The 15,867-nt window shown below is 42.5% G+C and overlaps 1 protein-coding gene across 1 annotated transcript in view; it reads right to left on the reverse strand.

The window, feature by feature from the left end:
* The window catches only part of lingo2 (leucine rich repeat and Ig domain containing 2), a gene marked incomplete at its 3' end in the record, with an annotated part of 308,227 nt that extends 292,716 nt beyond the window's left edge, over nucleotides 1-15,511 (reverse strand). The window contains exon 1 of the mRNA XM_080415729.1: nucleotides 15,380-15,511. The remainder of the gene's footprint in view (nucleotides 1-15,379) is intronic.
* Nucleotides 15,512-15,867: the final 356 nt, after the last annotated feature.

The following is a 15,867-nucleotide window of genomic DNA, read 5'->3' on the forward strand; positions in this document are numbered from 1 at the left end:
TTCCTCTCTCTCCAGCTCTTTATTAAACAGAAAAGTTGGTATCAGGTCGGGACTCACACAGGATACAGATTGAACAAGTGAAATTGGAGTGCTGACACAAAGACGTGAGCAGTCAAAATTGGAATTGGAACAAGCTGATAAATAGGTACTCTCTCTGGAATTTTGCAACCACCAATGCATTTTCTGTTTATTAAAGACACAGAGTACGATTCTCAGTTAAATAGCAATGAAAAAATGATGTACAATTATGAATATATGCATAACCTATTTCATGTGCACAAGTGCATTTCCCTCGCATTATACAGTAAATATGTCTACATTATTACGCATTATGCACTGCCAACTAAAAATATCACACACACACACACAGAAAACACAACGTCCCATACTCAGAACTGAGCACTGTTTTAGTTTTGCGGGAATGTACATTGCCTTCCATTGAACAATGTATATGGTAGGCTACAACATTCCCTGAAGCAAAGTGCAGAAGGCCAGTACATTGAATGCCCCCCCCCCCCCCCCCCACACACACACACACACACACACACACACAGTGTTCTAAGCAAATCCCCAGCACACACAAACATTTTTTCTGAGCCAAGGCTACTATATAAGCTGCCTGTGTGTGTATCAGTATGGATGAGCTCCAGACTGTGACCAACACACACACACACACACACACACACACACACACACACACAGTACACACCCCAAGCTGGACAGCAACACTGTCCCCTGAGGTGGACCCTGCTTCCATCCTATTCAGTTTTCCATCATGAACAAAGCCCAGAGTGCCGGAGGATTTCACTCTAATACATGCTCATTGATTTATAATGCACAGCAGGCACCAAGGCTAGGAATTACACATGTCAACAACGGCGGCAATTCTTGTATAATTACAACAGTAAAGGTCATCATTTAGATTCCGGGGCCCGTCCAACTGTGGTAGGCACTGGCAGTGTTTCTGTGGTGCGTGTGGGACGCGTCAGGCAAGGTGGGTTTTGCAGTACGCCACGCCAGACTATATCGCTGTGGACATGTGTATTTAATCTCTGTCACATACTGACTGCATTATAGGCACGGTAAGGGCCTTTTGTTGTTCTGCTGTCATGTGCAATTTCATCAATGTAGGTGTGCGCTGCTGCTGTATTCTGTGGCCTGCCTGTTTCAACATGGCTTAGAGATGACATGAAGCCATTTGAGCCTCACCTACCACATGACATTCAGTGGAGACCTTTATCCTTACACTTCTGTAAGTGCATTACACTCCAATAAGTGCATTACCTTTTTTTGTATGGGCGGCCCCTGAGGGAAGGGGACCTCCATCCCTGGCAGTTAGTTTAATGATCTAGCCCGGTGAACAACATATGAAATGACATTCATTTTACCCTTTATTGGTATTTAACAGACTCTTATAACAAGAGCAACCACAAAATGAGCTTCAATTCCTATTTTGCCAATATTGCAAGAAACTAAGACCACCTAGAAAACGGGGGAACTGGCAGTTTTTATAATGACCATTTGTTGAATTGAGACAAAGACTAGTTTAGTGGCCGGAGGGAATGGGCGAGAGGATCATGTTAGGACGATAAGAGGGACATTAGGTTATCTTTCAAAAGAGGAATTTTCTGTTTCTAATGTATGATAAGACTGTAAATGGTTGCTGTTAGACTGTAAATCAGTGCTGTTAGAGTTACGGAGTATTTATTTATTAGCATGAAATCACTTTAAGATTTTTTTTATTTGCAACACTTACTGCAACAACGCAACTACATTTATACCATTAATTAGGTGGCTTCTTTTATTAATGTATGTGGTTATCCCAAAAAATTGATTTAGATAAAAATTCATCATACAAAAAAACAACAACACCATATTTAGCTTTCAAAGAGTCAGCCCTTTCGGTACACTATACTATCAATAGCTTTTGTTTATCTAATACTGCCACTTCTCTAATAGCAAAGCCCCCTGGTCAAATGTTAAAGAAAATATCTAGTGAATCATTAAGTAATACATAAATAAATGCCTTTGATTTGGTGATTGATTTTAAAAAATGATTTCAATGGGCCCGGACGGCTGGCGTAGAGGTCTGGGCACCTAGGCTGCTAATGCACTGAATCCCAGTCCCGACGACCTTCGCTGCATGTCACTCCCCATCTCTCTCTCCATTTGTAATCATACTCTAATCATGAATTGGGAGCATCAATATTAATTCATGCATTCAAATGAAATCTGTGTATACTTTCTGCTTTCCTGTATGAGAAAAAAATTGTTTCCCTTCCCTCTCTATCGATTCAGTCTTTCACGCTCACACCTCCTACACTCCCATGTGTCCACACACCTTACGACAGGCCGACACACACTTTCCTGTAGATGCGCGCGTGTACACACACACACACACACACACACACACACACACACACACACACACACACACACACACACACACACACACACACACACACACACACACACACACACACACACACACACACACACACACACACACACACAGTAGTGCATCGTCTGCATACTTGCCGGACACTACGAAGTAAATTGTTAGGCAACGTTCCCCTGGCTGGGACTAAGACAGGCAGGGGATTATGTCTGAACCACCATCTCTTTCTGTAACCCTGGAAAGCTTCCCTCACGTCTACTGGGAGCTCCCACTTGACAGTAAAACCTACTGTAGCACACAGAGCGCGCCGGGAGAACGGAGAGAGAGAGAGAGAGAGAGAGAGAGAGAGAGAGAGAGAGAGGCGAGAGGAGATGGACATGAGGTAAAGGAAAAGGTGGGGGTGAATGTGAGGAATGGAGAGAGAGAGAGAGAGAGAGAGAGAGAGAGAGAGAGAGAGAGAGAGAGAGAGAGAGAGAGAGAGAGAACGCTGGGGAGGAAAGGGGGCAGTGATTAAAGAAAAAAATTGAAAGAAGAAGGCACAGCAAGGCGCAGAGACATGCTGTGAATGTGAAAGAAAAGGATGATAAGGGAGGAAGCTAGGGAGGATGAGTGAAAGCGAGAGAAGGGAGAGTTGTGTCTGAGTGGTGGATCAGTGTTAGCCTGCTCTCTCACCCAAAGGAGAGACACACGCACGCACACACACACACACACACACACACACACACACACACACAGATAATTAAAAGACAGACACAGACAGACAGACTAGGCCTATCAATTATTGAAGTGTTTCAATAGGCTATAATTTTGCCTGTAGATGCCCTTTGTTGGTTGATTTATTTTTTATGTAGAGCTTTCAACAAGACATAATAAGGGAACCCTGTGAAATCACTGTATCTGAAAAAGACCTGTCACTCCACCCATCTCTGAACAATGACTTGCAGAACTTGTGGTCCCATTACACGGACACGCTATTACTTACTTTGTCGTATACGGTGGTGTTGTACACATCGCAACACATTCGAAAAATTTGAAAATGTTGGCCTATATAATGACATGACCAAAGTAGAGACACCATGGGTTGAGGTGGTTGATAGTGTCCTAAAGAACGCTTGCAGGCACTTTCAAGTAGTGGTTCTCTAATGTAGTCCTGTGTGTGAATACAGTAGTCACACACTGGAGTGGTTTTCATCGAAGTCTCCACTCTTTAACTATTGTAGGCCTACTTCAGAAACATGCAAGTCATTCAGTCTTACAGTACAGCAAAAATTATTTCATGTTATTTGTATTTATTTTCATTTTACCTTTATTTAACCAGGATAGTCACTATTGAGATTAAAAATATCATGCAGCAGCATAATTTAAAACAGTTACAAAAAGAAAACACAAAAGGAGACAACTTTTTTAAAAGATTACATTTCCCAAAATACTTTTTCATAAATTAAAAACATTATCATATTAAGGAATCTGCCTCTAATTCTTCCCTTTTGGATTTAAAGGTTTAGAGAAATGAATATGTTTTGTTTCAAGTGATTTTGCAATGTATTCCATGCCGAGGGTGTGGAATACACAAAAGCAGACAAGTGAGAACACAAAGAATATTGTCCAACGCTTTTCCGCATGATAAAAACACACTAATTGCCCCACCATTCAACATCTGATGACTGAAAAAGTGATCAAAACTTGATGTTTGTAAACAGAGATCCTCCTGGGGGTGAAGCAAGCCAGCAGCATTAGTTCAGTAAGTGTACTGTAAAAAGTGTGACTTGTACACTAGTTATATTTGAAGCACGGTCCTATACCGGCTGCACTAAGCCCCAAGGGGAGCCAAGATCAGTGACCTTCACTAACAAGTAGCAGGCCCACAGTCCTGCAGAGGGCCTTTCATGCTCTGTTAGAAACAGAGGCTATGGGAATGGACCTAATGTTAGAGAGTCCCGTACTGCTGCACTAGCTGTCTCCAGAGGCCGAAGGAAGCATCTGCCAACTGACATTTAAACCATTGTTACCATGAAAAGACTACACTCTGACAAGTTCAGATGTATCCAGTGAAATATTACTTGGGACACTACAGTGAAAGTAATGACTCAAGTGTGTCTGGGAGCCATTACACTGTTCAGCTCAGTGTGAATCTGAAACAGACAATCGTTAGAAATGATTTAATTTTGTTTATTTGTTTTTTTTATCTGACATACATGTGCTTTCCTCATCAAAAGGCAAGTTCAAGACTATAGAATACAGACCATGTGCTCCTTGCTCCTTGCAAGAATCTGAGTTTGATCCAGACTCCCGGTCGTGTCTCGCATATCTAGTATCCTCTTTCTACCCTTGGCTTTCTGTCTCTAATAAAGCATTAAAAAAACAAAGAAAGATAATTAAAAAGAAATCCAAATGGTAAATGTTGTGGGCAGCAAGGAATAGGAACGCACTCACAATAAAATATGATCAATTATACATACGCAATTATGGCATATGTCTTACTTTGAAAGCTGAGTACGTTTATCGGGATCAATGAGAACTGCAGTCGACAAATGAGTGGGTTGTGCCTTCTCAGAAACATGAGCATTAATAGGCATTAACTGGGATGCACGCACAATTAAACAGAGGGTTTTAGAAATGAAAGCACAAATCCAACCTCACTGCACCCTCAATACTCAACCCTTGCTCTGCTCCACTGACCAAAAGTCATCCTCTTAAAAGGGTACATGCCCAACCTTAGCAGGAACAATGGCCACTACAAGGAGTCAAATATTCAAGCAGCTCTGTCACCTTGATACAACAGACAAAGCACTTCTGTGATCGTCTAAAGAGCAAAAGGGTCAGTGCTCTAAACACGGAGCTGAGAGAGCCAAGGGTGCAGCAGAGAGAGGGGACAGGAGGAGGCAGCAAAGTCACCATAAGGACACCTCAAAGTGGCTGATGAAGGCAAAATAAAACACAAAAGAGATTGCGCTGCCATTGCACTAGGACAAAATAATTAATCAGTATCAATCTTTTTTACGAACTATTAGGGTATAGGCAGGTTATTCCAATGTGTGAATATTTAATGATCAGTGATTAGTTCAAGAGAACAGGTCTTGATGTGAGGTGCTGCCTGAGTGGTGTGGCTGCTGTGTTCATTTACGTGTTTGTGGCTCAACTGACTTTATTATGAGCTTTTTTTTGTCAGTGGTGTCATCCACAATCACTGGTCAGGATTTGCCAAGTATTTGTGACATTATAAAATCCACGGTGTAAGGAAGAGTCTTAAAATAATCAGGGATTCTTCAGCCCATGCACTTTTGTCCCTCTTACTCCCACTTGTTTCCATAACAGCATGTATCCTGAGACAGTGAGGGCCCTTAACTCTTCCTCATCAGTTCAGACCATTAACTGAATTTCTGTCCCTAGTTTCCTTTTTAATACACCAGTCAATTTTATTCATTTTGTTGGAGTATAGCGAGTGCTTGCTGTGAGCGGTGTGATGTCCACACTATCGACAGCGCCCGCCGCTGTCTAAGTTGCATACATTGCCTGGGGGGTCAATCAGCAGATTCGCGGCTCCGAGCCAAGTCTTAGTTAACATTTACTGTTTGATCTGGACTCCCTTAATATTCCATAAATTGTCAGGGAATTGTCTATCCTGTGAGGGCCTAATTGCAGCTCCCATAGAAAATGATCCTTCACTGTTGTGCTACCACTCTCGAAACACACACAACGGTCTGCAGCATGCCCGCGCTGTATTTGTGTTTGTGCCAAGACAGCAGGGCTTTTGATGAGACTTTGGTGGAGAAATATTAAGGGAGACAAATGGCTCTGTCCAAGTTCAACATATCAGGTCCTTTCACTTACGATCAAATGGCCACAGGCACAACCTGAGGCCATTTGAACTCCATTTGTTGCCCTGTGTTCTATCTCGTCTGCAACCCTAGTTCCTCGCCAGACATGTCACCCCTGACCCCTACTAATGCTTTGTGTCAACACACATGGAAAGTCAACTTTGGTCTGAGGCGGTGCCAGACTCGTTCCCTTTGGTGGCAGCTTACACAGGAACGTGGAGCTTAAAAGTGATACGGATGGCCAGGGATCAAGTCCTCGGGGCTGACAGCCTCTCACTGATGCTGTAGTATCTTAGAGGGGCTATACTGTCACCAATGGTTTCATACTGTACCTCCCACCCAACACAACAACTCTAAATCCTTTTATTCTGCCTTGCTTTTATCTTCTTCTGTTTGTCTCTTATTTTCACCTATATACCTGTATATCATTTCATTCACATGAATATCTCTGGATGCAGTAGCTTTGATCATTGTCTTGGCAGATATTGATTGTTTGGTAGTGTGAAAAAGACCATCAACTCACTGTCTAAAATGTGAATGCAGAACCACGCAGTACAGAGGGGAGCAAACATGCCCCAGGGCCTGCACTCACCAAAAGGGACACCCTACTTTCAGTTAATCATATTTCATTTGATAATTTTTTTACACAATTTGTTAAACCTTAATACTACATCAAAGAATACCTTTTAAAAATCACGCTAAAGCCATGAATGTTATACATGATGATGACATAAGCTTGCATCAGCCAACAGCTTTTCCAGTCATTTTACAGTCATTGCCAAAGCTCTACAGTAGCTACATCTGTCTCTGCCCTGCCACACGCATATTTATTCTTGGGTCGGTATTTAATTCATCTTTTTTAAATAATGTAATAATTTTCAAACATTTTATAAACACTTCATAATGATTATTGTTGCTCTTATTTGCTTTGATTTAATTTGAAAGAATACATAAACTTTTGCATTTGACACAGTATGCGAAGGGGAATTCACGGTGTTAACAGCAGAAAACACTAACAAAATCTAAAATTGGATGCACAGAAACACAAAGACAGTAAGTCATTAATAGCATCCTGTGACTGTCACTAATTACTGTGTCTCATATAAAGAAGGCACCAACAATGAAACTTCCACTGAAACTGTCAGCTCTGCCACTCTCGGACTGTAACTGGATGATGAAACTAATGTTACATTGGAAACTGAGAAGAATAGACCCCCCCCCATATTGTCTAGATACTGTATATTACATTTAGAATTCAAAATTTCATTGGGAGGATGAAAGAAACGGGAAAGTAATGAGGACAGCTATTCTACAGCCCACCTCAGTCTAGTGCCCTATCACCACTGAGCTACCAACCCATCAATCAGTAAGCATTCTGTCCTCTAAAGAATAGGCTATCCAACCAACCCATATCTTTTAAAATAACAGCCACTCACCCCTGATGTAATCCGGGCTGTAATTTAGCATGGTCCTTGTAAGCCTTGCCTGACAGACGGGTTTGCCAGTTTCAAAAGGACCAGTGACAATTCAACCCAACAGGATGTAGGATATGCCTTTATCAAGCAACCATGGTTAGTTTACATGTCTAAATGTAGCTTCACATAGATATATACTGTAGGACTAGGGCTGTAGGAACGTGTGCTGTCCTTGGTACTGAAGTAATGAAAGAAACACTTTTTTTCTGCCTTGTGTGTTGGCGTACTTGTGTTCATTGAATTTCAAGGCTTGAATAAAGTTGTATGACAGATTATTGTGTGGTCTACGCAGTGTATATGTCACAGGGTGAATGGAGATCCAGGGTGATTGAAGACAGAGCGCTCGTTTTTAGGCACGGGGCTTCGGGGCGAGGCGGGGCTTTTTGAGATAGGGTTTATTAGCGAGGCTCGCGAGGAGGAGGAGGAGAAGGAGGACGCGGCACTGCGAGGCGGGGGTTTATTACGTGAGGCGAGGAGGAGCTCCTCCTCGCGAAATAAACCGTCCTCCTTCTGAGAAGGGGGACGGTTTATTTCGCGAGGAGGAGCTCCTCCTCGCGAAATAAACCGTCCTCCTTGGGAGGGACGAGGAAGGGGAGGAGAGCACGGGAGGAGAGAGAGAGAGCGAGAGACACGGACGAGGAAGGGGAGGAGAGCACGGGAGGAGAGAGAAAAGACACACGCACACGCACACGCTTGTCCACGACGGAGGCGCGCCGACAAGTGGAGCTTGAGGCCGAGGAAGCGCGCCCTCGCGCCTCACGGCGCGAGTGCCCGCGCTGACCGGCCGATGCTCCACTTGTCGACTCAGCGCCGTTTGAGTTGTAAACCGATAGGGACAGAATAGTTCTTTTCATGGATCACTGTGTGCGTGTGTGTGTGTGTGTGTGTGTGTGTGTGTGTGTGTGTGTGTGTGTGTGTGTGTGTGTGTGTCAGGGAGAAACTAAAACAAAAGCCAGCAGAACACAATAAAAGTATCTTAACAGTCCATTGAAAGCATGAGCGCGTGTGCGTGCGCGCGCATGTGTGTGTGTGTGTGTGTGACTGTGTGTGTGTGGGTGGTCGCGGCCATATGTGCTTGTGCACAAGCCTGGCTTGTGGCTCCCTCTAGTGTTTCTTCTACAGAATTGCTGGGTGGGTAAAAACGAGCGAGCCTTCTTCAATCACCCTGGTTCTCCATTCACCCTGTAACATATACGCTTTCCATAGTGTTAAGTGGCAATTTTAATACAAAATCACCCCATCCATTCTCGATTCTGACCATGACCTTGACTTACAGTATGACCTTTACCTATACAGTAACCCTTTCGGCCTGAAAATGTATCATCTCTTCAGAGCAGTCTACTGATGATTCGAACCAATTTATATGATCCATCCATCCATTTTCGATTTTGACTTTCGATACAAGTTCCAGACGTGCCTAAGAAGCAGACAGTACAATATTTGTCCACGTGACATGACATTACAATAGGATCTATCAAGCTGTAGTATCAAGTTAATAACCAAGCTTGATTTAGAAAATTTTCCTTACAATGCCAATCAATCAATCAAAGTGATTTTTCTGTATATGATCAATATGCTCCTTCACAACAACCCATCAATATGTACTCTCAGACATCTGATGAATGAGATCTTATTAGATTATCTTTCTTCAATACTGATTGTGATATTTATTTTTACTGGTTAGAAATGATTACATTGTTTGCGTCATTCATAAGAATCCTGAGATTTGTGTTAAATATTTGTGTAAATAAGATCGGTATCATCAGCAAATAACAAACAGCATTTGATACGGCATCAATGTAATTTATAGATTTTTTTTGTGTAAGTCACATACTGCACTGCACTGTAGGTGATTTTGTCACACGGCAATGTGCCTTGTACAGTATGTAGGTACTGTAGAGTATTTCTTTCTGCAAACATATAGCTTAGGTTTTTATATATAGCTTAGGTTTAGCTGAAAAGAGGCTTTCACATTACTAAGAATATGTTGAGGCACAGTCCATTATAACAGATTCTTCCAGCCTTTTAATGTGGCAGTCCACCATGATGAGTAAGCGTATTCCATAAATGACCCAGCTGTTACAGCATATTGTGTTTCGCCTCATCAGGGATTCAAAGGGGGCTGACAGAAGATCAGATGCATCCTTTTGCTGCTTGCTTGGTCTCCATTTGACCAGACCTCTATTTAAAACCAGACACTCTGTTTCCCCTGAACCAGCTGGTGTTGTATGTGGTACAGATGTGCGGCACATGATAGCTCAGATGAGTATGTTAATGTCCTCCTACTTACTGTCATGCAACAATTGTGTATTTGCCCCAATATGTGGAAGCACACGCCACGGTAATGCAAGCAATTCTCCAAAAGTTAAGTTGATTGATGATTTTATTCAGTGGTGGATCTATGGACTTGTTAGTTTCTAAATATCCTCAGAAGAAGATTCCATTTGACGGCAAACAGAATGCAGAATCTCCTAATCGCATTATTTTGCCAAAGCAGGGGTCTTTCAATAAAATATCTCTGAGATGTGCACATATATACATTACCAGCTGCATAGCTGAAGGTCATGAAGAAATCAAATAAATAAATCTGAAACCAATGTTTCAGGGCCTTGCCATTGATTTTTCTTCCATGTTCTTAATGGACAGTCTAAAAATATGATGCTTGTGTCCCGCTGGTCTTCTCTTTCACACAGTTCTCTATTCTTCCCCCTCCCCTGCTGCCAAAGATAACAAAACTAAGCGTTCACAATATGATGGAATGAAAGAAAATGGCAAAACAATTTTGGATAAATATGAAAGGATAGAGGAGGTTTGAACGTCAACATCGCTTGGGTAAAAATGTTATCTTTGACTTAGTGTACTATTGTTACTTTGAAGAGAAAGGTTTGTTTCAGCTACTGAGGGCCACACAAATCATTGCCAAGCTTTACTAATCATGCTGGGTCTATCGGGGATAAAACAAAACATATACAGTACCATCGTCTTTTCTCAATGGGTGAACGTGTTCCCCTAGAGGTACAAGGAGGTACTACAGAAAGTACGTGGGAAAAAGGATGGAATGGAAATGGCTAAATTGATTGTACCATTATGTTTAATGATAAACCACTGACAAACTTTGTTTGAACCTACTGATCTGTAAATTGTTGAATCAAATTAAAGAAATACTTTTAGCAGTTTGTTATTGAATAGCTAAAGCAATACCTTTTTCAGTTATTTGCCGTTATGTTTTATTTTGCACACTACTTGTACTAGTAGGATTCTGACTACTTGAATTCAGAAATCAAGAAAAGGGGGTATTGAAGCAAACAAAAACATGTTAGAACCACTGCTTAACGTATACTCTGTCGACGTACAACGAATGGTGTCACGTGCCAAAAACATAGCAGATCTACAAGCTCACAAGCTGGTAGAATGTCTATTTTCAGTGCACCACTCCATTGTACCAAGAAGTATAAATCGGGCTCCTCAGTATAGAGCACCCTCACATGGGACCACACCCTGCCTGCCCTCGTTTCTCCCCTCACAGAACAGTTCGGATCAAAATGTTCTCACACCACAGGAGCCCCCTGGGTGGATGTCTCTCTCAATGATGGTTTGTTGTAACAAATCCCCACCATGGCATAAAAAGAGACGTGTCCTTTTAAATTTTCATTTAGCATAACCAAAACCCTGTGCTGACTGGTTTAGTACAGCTGCCCAGCCTGTGCTCTCTCATTTCATTCCATATGCTGCGAGGTCTGTTCTGTAGCGCATTTTGGCAAGGCACTGCTGAAAGCCAGTCACACAGTGACGCATAACTTCTTTTGAAACACAGTATGAATTAGTAATACCCAAGGAAGAATTATGTTCTACATACAGTAGTAGAGGATAATGTTTCTATCTAGCCAAGATCCACGATCCATTTAACCTTCCATGCTCTTTCTCAAGATTATTGCGAGACTTAATGAAATATGATGTAGGCATAATACACTGTATACATATTATGTATACAGTATACAGTATCCTTGAATTATATTTCAAAGTGAACACTGTGGTAATGCTGACTGCAAGGAAATCTTAACAAACGGCTGATAAAAATATTGGGCTTAATTTGCAACACTTGAAAATGAGTGCTATTTGACACCCTTCCAAAGAAAAAGGCAACACACATTGAGAATGATATATTAGGCCTATGGTTGGACAGACTTGTGCCAGACTTGAGCTTCCTACTGGTGCACACAATAAAATCCTCAGTGTTATTTTATCAATTTGTAACTCAGAGTCTACAAACGTAACTTCTAATAGGTTAAATCAACGCTGAGGGTTTTGCTGTGTACATGCATACTGATCCAAAGCCCATCTTCTGTAAGCAATAAATCAAAAGCACAGTGTTTTTCATGTCATCAAAGTTGTTTTCCTCTTTGATTTCCACCGCATGTGAACGTGCTGTTGACAGTGCTGTATAATCGCAAGGTAGAGGAGGACGTTGACTGTCTGTCTACGCTCATCCACTGTGTGGTTCAGTGAGTGCAGAAAACCTCCAAAAATGGAGGGCCTTGCCTTGTCTTTGTCTCTGCCACAGTCAGACGCAGAAGGAAAACAGGCCACACATTCGGATGATGCGGTCATTATGTGAGTCTCACGAGGACCTCCATACTACTGCCGTTTCTACGTCTGACAGGAATTGTTTGGAGGAATTCTTTAATTAATTCCTTTTTAGCAATCTCTGGTGAAGAAGAAGAAAAGATATTCTGGAAAGTAGTGGTTTGGAAGATCAGAGTTTTGAGTTACAAATGCATAGTCTCCTATGTACAATATATATAGGAACAAATAGGCAGCAGATGCTGGATAAGGGGCTTTGTTGATGGCTAACCACTGCATTTTCATCCACATCCGTACACGCACACTCAAGTGTGAAAATGCATCGCTCACTTTCATTCACTCACACTCACACACGCACACACAGACCCTCAACGACTTGTTCACACCTACACATGTGCATTTGGACCGAATCATTTAGCAGATCCATGGGGATGAGAGAGGCAAACATAGCATTGCTAATCCAGAGGTAAAGGCAGAGCGAGTCAAATTCAGTGCTCTGCCTTTTCCATCATGTGATGCGTCACTCCTAACATGGTTAACACTCAATAAAACATCAAAAAGAGCTGAAGCTCAAAGCTCTTGACAAGATACACACCCACACACAAACGCTCTCTCTCGCACATACAAGTGAGTATAGAACGTGGACAGAACACACAGGCACACAAACCATCTGTGACGCACATATACGTATAGAAACACACATACAGACATGTCCCTCACTCAGGTTGACAGATTGTTCACACACATAATGTGTACATGCTCCTCATACAGCAGCTTATACGTCATTGAGAGCAGCTAGGCCTACATCCGGACGAGGGAGGAAAAACAAGCAGGTGAAACGCAGCCTTGTCTTTCAGGAGGAAGCCAACATTACACTGCAATGTTTGAATGTGAAATATAATACAGCTCTCTCCTCTTTTTTTGCATTCTGTAGCCCCTTCCTGTAACCAAGCTCTATCAGACGGGCGTCAATTTTGCACTTTTGCGAGTCATTTATAGCCACTCTGGTCACTCTGACCAACTTCAGGCCTGCCCTATACCAAAGTGTATGTCTTGCAAAGAGAGGGACGCTTATTTTGAGATTTTCATGTCCAGAGGCAGGGCAGTTTCCTGTTACATGTGGAAGGTGGCACTATAGTCATCAGTCCGGAGCTGTGCTTTGACAGATCAGACAGGCTATTTATTATTCAATCATTGTAAATATTTCAGGGCACCGACAGGATGCACACGCAATCATAAATATTTTAAAGCTGTTGCCTGACAAAAGGGTAGGGGTAGCCTTGCACTTGCCTGGTATTGATATAGTGTACCGCACAGTCCAAAAAATGAAAGGAACTGTAATAGTGTGCCTTTATATCTTTGCTGTCGGGCAGAAACCTTGTATCTCCATATTTCAACTGTTCATATTTTTTCATATTCTTCATCATACAAGAGTGTCGCACAAAGGTAGTGAAAATAGCAGCTTGTAGATCTGCTATTTATTTTAAAAATAGTAATAAAAAAGCAATGGTTTTGTACATACAAGGTTTCCACCTGACAGGCAGCGACGATGTTCTCCCACCTCCCGCTTAGCTCCTACATTGTCTGGAAGAAACACTATTCCCTCATTTCAATTTCAAAAGGAGCCACACTTGGAGAGGATTGAAAGATAGAGAAATTACTGTAAATTTTCCTCTTCTCTTTTGAGATGTGAATGAATGTGCACAAGGGAAAAATAAATATGTATGTAAAGAGAGAGAGAGAGAGAGAGAGAGAGACATTGCCTCATCATCTACCCAGACGACAGACTTGCATCTACATAGAAAGTGAATGTGAAGGTATTATGTAGGGCATGAGAGGTGTGGTGGTGGCACCCACAACTGGACACGACCTGCCTGTAATCAAACAGACACAGGTAGAGGGACGCAATGTTTGAACGATGCCCCGGCCTTGCTCTCTCAAAAAACTAAACAAATGTCCATGTATCTATCTTCTGTATCTATCTGTCCATCTACCCACCCACCCCCCCCCCCCCCCCCCCACACACACACACACACACACACACACACACACACACACACACACACACACACACACACACACACACACACACACACACACACACACACACACACACACACACACACACACACACACACACACACACACACACACACACGCTTTAAAAGTGATCATATAGACCGCCGAAGTCTGACGTCATTTACACATCCTTTGTTTGTCTACCTGGTTTGCAGTTTTCCACCCCCGTTCTGAATCCCATAGACGTATTGAATATCGCGTCAAATAAGAACTGTGTTCCAAAAATAAACACATGACCCCGGCGGGTTGACTCTTATGGATATGAAGCATCAACTGACAGTGAGAAAACGCTAATGTTACTTCCGCCGAATTAGTTACATTTTCGCCAGAAACAGACTGTATCAAATATAAGTGACTGACTATCATAAACGATACAGAACCCCCTCCCTGACAATAACGCCGACACGCGGTGTTTATTTTTGGACCACAATTCTTATATGAGACGATTCTAAGATGACCCAATGTTATTCTCCATAGAGAAATTACTTCCGCAAACCTGGGGATGAACGAGTCACGTCAGGACTTCGGTGCTCTATTCTGCAGGCTTTTTGAGCAGACAAACAGTGGCTGTAATTATGACCGTTCTCCGGCAGTCAGCCTCCCCTGGTGATAACCACCAGGTATCCAAGGCAGACCAGAGACGAATTACTTTGCAGACAGATCTCTCGCACACGCGCACACACACACACAAATACAATTGTATACATAAAGTACGTCCTTCACTGCAGAGGGGAGAACATACTTTTGTCGAGGGGAGATAAAAAAAAACAATCATGTTCTCTGCAAGCCCCAGGATATGGAAGGAGTGCTACAGTAATGTCCAGGTATTTATCCCAACTTCTCACTTTCACTCATGGTACCTAAAAACGATCGACACAGGGCACAGGCACCTTTTTAATCATTCCGCCTCCTTCACCCTTTCCCCACTCTCTCCAGCTGAGGTTCGCAGCCTACCTAATCTGTTCTGGGGGGGGGCAGTAGGATGCTGCTGATATACAGAAGAGCTCATGGATACTGTAGGTGCTTACCTTGAAATGCTAGCCAGGATCCTATAGTCCAAAACATAAGCTGACTGAGGCGCTGTGTTGCTCCACAACAAAAGAAGAATTGAGGCGGGTGGGTGGGGGGGCACAAAAAAATCCTCCAAGTCTAATCACAATCGCAACATCAATGGAAACCTTTTGCTGCTGGTCAGAACTTTAGATTCTTTGCACAGGTAGTCCTTGGTTTATAGGTAATCCGTTTTTCTATACCTCCCTTACTTCCACGGCGGTAGACAACTCTTTAGTTATTTATATTTTCGTAGCTCCCTTCTGGTATTCCAGCCTCGGTGTGGTGAAGTCGCAGAAAACGTTGTCTTTTTTGCGTGGATGATGTGGATGAGAAGAGAGAGGGAGAGACAGAAGCACTGCGGGGATCAGATCCCGGTGCGCATGCACACAAATCGGCTCCGGCGCAAAAAGAAAAGAAAATGAATCCAGCCGGTCTTTCACGCCTCTCTCCCCCCTCTCTCCGT

This window comes from Gymnoscopelus braueri, assembly GCF_963280865.1.
Source record: "Gymnoscopelus braueri genome assembly, chromosome: 20".
Taxonomy (NCBI): Eukaryota; Metazoa; Chordata; class Actinopteri; order Myctophiformes; family Myctophidae; genus Gymnoscopelus; species Gymnoscopelus braueri.